General features: G+C 41.1%; 1 non-coding gene across 1 annotated transcript; it reads left to right on the forward strand.

Moving 5' to 3' along the window:
- The first annotated feature begins 1,482 nt into the window (after positions 1-1,482).
- trnat-cgu (transfer RNA threonine (anticodon CGU)) lies at positions 1,483-1,554 on the forward strand. The gene has a single exon. It is a non-coding gene; the product is annotated as a tRNA-Thr (tRNA).
- Positions 1,555-4,008: the final 2,454 nt, after the last annotated feature.

The following is a 4,008-nucleotide window of genomic DNA, read 5'->3' on the forward strand; positions in this document are numbered from 1 at the left end:
TATCTGAACTCACCGTATCTCATATAATAATAGCATGGTGGTGTAGTGGTTAGCACTGTTGCCTCACAGCAAGAAGGTCCAGGGTTCGAGCCCAACAGCCGATGGGGGCCTTTCTGTGTGGAGTTTGGATGTTGTCCGCGTGGGTTTCCTCCGGGTGCTCTGGTTTCCCCCACAGTCCAAAGACATGCAGGTTAGGTTAACTGGTGACTCTAAAGTGAGTGTGAATGGTTGTCTGTGTCTATGTGTCAGCCCTGTGATGACCTGGCGACTTGTCCAGGGTGTACCCTGCCTTTCGCCCATAGTCAGCTGGGATAGGCTCCAGCTTGCCTGCGACCCTGTAGAACAGGATAAAGCGGCTACAGATAATGGATGGATGGATAATAATAATAACGATGATGATGATGAGTTTTCATGTTTGTACATGTCAGCTTTACTGTGCCATTTGAACAATAGTGTAAAATGCCATTATTTAAAAACACTTCGAAACAATGCAAGTAACCAAATACTGAAATAAGTATAGGCTGAAACACAAAATATATCAAACTATAGCGTTTCTGCAATTAAATTATTACTAATTTACTAATGCAGGGTGGCATGGTGGTGTAGTGGTTAGCGCTGTCGCCTCATAGCAAGAAGGTCCTGGGTTCGAGCCCCGTGGCTGGCGAGGGCCTTTCTGTGCGGAGTTTGCATGTTCTCCCCGTGTCCGCGTGGGTTTTCTCCGGGTGCTCCAGTTTCCCCCACAGTCCAAAGACATGCAGGTTAGGTTCGCCCATAGTCAGCTGGGATAGGCTCCAGCTTGCCTGCGACCCTGTAGAACAGGATAAAGCGGCTACAGATAATGAGATGAGATGAGATGGTACTAATGCTCACTTGGGTGTGGCCACCCCACACTAATTCCATGCCCCGCCTCTTGACCATCCCAGTAAAAACAAACAAACAAAAATTGGATGGGCGGGGGAAGCTAAAACGTGCAGGACAGGGGGAAGTCCAGGACAAGGGTTGGAAGCCTAATCTGTGATCTATTATGTGAACTATATAAAAGAATTCAGAAATATTACGACTACACAGCGCCCCCTTGTGGACTTCAATAAAAATGCTGGAAAAAAGTGACTTGCCTCAACAAGTTAATTGTTATCCGGAAAGGTGATAAAATAAATAAACACTAAAATTGTACATTTTAAATGCTCTAAGTTGTCAGGCATTAATAAGCCAGTGTGTGGATTTATATAACGCTAACCTTACAGGTTCTACGCTGGTAAACACATTATTATAGAGTTAAACCCGCTGTCTGCTGAGTAAAACCTGGTGTTTAACTTGAAACAAAAACCGCTAAGAGTTTAAAATAAGTTTGTTTACTTGCTAAACTTAATGCACTATCATACGGGTTAGATGGACCACTGAGAATCTACATAATGCGGAGTAGGAACGCAATAGTCTGTTGTTATTATGTTGAATGTGAGTTACAGACCACAAGATGGCGCAGGCGCGGTGGCCAAGTGGTAAGGCGTCGGTCTCGTAAACCGAAGATCGCGGGTTCGAACCCCGTCCGTGCCTTTTTCTCTCCTCCAGAGGAGCTTCTAGACATTTCTAAACACTTCTCAACGTAAACAGCCGCCACCGCAACAAAATAAGGAACTCAGTCCTGAACTGTGCAAAAGTATAAGGCATTTTTGAGGAAATTATAAAACATAAATCACCTCCAAATCACTGAAGATCATCATTATCCTCACTTCTGTAGCTCTTTCTGGCATTTCTTATCTATATCTTATCTTTGTGCACAAAATCCTAAAATTAAATTCTGGTTTTTGTCCCAGACTCCAATTAACACCAGCTTTTTAAAATCACTTTTTGACTTTTATTATTATTATTATTATTTAGTTAATTGGTTGTAGATTTTTTAATACTAAATCAGCTGCATCATGCAACAATCCTAAACTGTCCCAAAACCCCCCAACATATTTTATATAACATTGATAATTAACATTAAATATATCCGACCTGAAGGTTAACATTTTACAGCTTAACAGTTTACACTTTTACTTTTTTACTCATGGTATTCCTGAAAAATAAAATAAAATAGAGTTTAATATTTTATTGCAAATTGTATATTTAATTTTTTTTAAGTGAAAATTCATACACGACATGCAATTTTAAGACTAGGCATGTTTTTAAATCAATTATGCATACTGATGAACTTTTTTATTATAATCTAATAATGCAACCTAAAATCGGCTGTTTGTTGAGAAGTTCTCCTTTTATAGAAAATATCAATATCATTATCTTATCATAGCTTATCCTTTTCCGGCTACACTGCCAACTGAATTCCTTTCATATCTTAAGTCATAAATGTTGGTATTTTCTTTGAAATGAAACCACCGACATGTAATACAGATGACACGCCGACAGGGGGCAGCAGCTCCTATGTCTATAATATTACAACGTTTATTCTAATAAATCTGGTTTTATATCTAATACCATTAGGTTTATGTTGCATTTTTAATAGGAGGGAAAATATATTTATGTTTAAAAAAACAGCATAAAAATATTCCCTGATGCATTCAGTAAGAATGAAATGCTTGTAATACATTTCTGCCTGGACAGTTTCTATATTTGGAGATGATTTCTATGAAAGTAGAAATGGTCAGGACCTCGTTTACTGTTTTAAACGCGACTCCCCTTTTAAAGCAACAGAGGAGGCGCGAGTGCACCATGTCCTGATGATCACCTCATCTCGAGCCTGGAAAGATTTTTTTTTGTGCATGGGCTGCAGTTGGGGTGTGTGTGTGTGTGTGTGTGAAAGTGTTTCCCCCCTCCTTTTTTTTTCCACGGCCTAATTTTCACCCCGTGGCGTGATCATGGAGCTGCCGGGGGGGCGCGCGCGCCTGAGTCAGACCGAGCACGCAGCAGGGATTCGACTCATCTCATCTCGTCTCATCTCATCTCATCTCGTCTCCGAGCTCCGCGCGCGCAACGGTGCAGCTCTGTGGATGAAGACAGCATGTCTTGATTAATGCCAGTCCACACACACACACACACACACACACTGTACATGCGCGCGCGATTCTCTCCTCCTGATCAATCTGGTAAGTTATGGGAACAGTTCCACTGTATACTGGTGTCCAGAATGCATGCTCTCAGGGAGTGTTGTATCACAGGCGTTACGCAGTTACACAGATGTGCGTCGCTGGAAGAAAATAATTCACTAAAATAAAAAAAGGAATGGATGCATGTAATACTGTACTGCTTGAAATTTTTTTTGTCCATGCATTGGTATGTAAAGTGACATTTTGGGACTCAGACAGACAGATTGTGTCTGAGAGAGAGAGAGAGAGACTGAGACTCCACCTGAACTCTGTTGTATTCTGTGTTTCTTTTCTTTTCTTTTCTCCTTAGATACACAATATTCAACTAGATCCAGTACCTGAATATCTAACTTGTTATACTTCTGGTTACATCAAATAAGTGTCTTGTCTGACAAGATAGGTTTCGAAGGCTTAATGCTGAATATGCGACATCGATTCAGTCTTATTTTGTCATTAGCCAAGAAATTTCCACCATCAGGTCCAAATATAAACGTCAGGAACGACGAACATGTCTTGTAGTTTGACGCAACAGCGACATGGAGTCTTGGACGCCCAACGACACCCCAATGAAAAGTCTAGAGTGTCGTTTTTTTGCAGGATGTTTTCTCATCCACTTTGACAACTGTTCCTTGATAGCCAGTTTCTTGACCGTCCATGCAAGGACGTGGACAGTGATTGGTCGAGGTCAAACTTGTAGTGTTGCCGGTCTCCGGACCAAGAATTAACGGTGCTATGATTGCCTAATCTGACATAGTGACCATTGTGAAAAACAAAAATATCCTCTAGTCTGATTGCAGCAATAACGGAGCTCTCAGGCTATAAGTGAAGACTGATTATTAGTAATGGTTGCTGGTTATTGCAGTAATTTTTTTTTTTGTGATGTCAGTGGCGGGGTTTTGGGGGCGAGATGTGTTTCGGTTTCAAT

The sequence above is a fragment of the Neoarius graeffei genome, chromosome 16 (assembly GCF_027579695.1).
Source record: "Neoarius graeffei isolate fNeoGra1 chromosome 16, fNeoGra1.pri, whole genome shotgun sequence".
Lineage (NCBI taxonomy): Eukaryota > Metazoa > Chordata > Actinopteri > Siluriformes > Ariidae > Neoarius > Neoarius graeffei.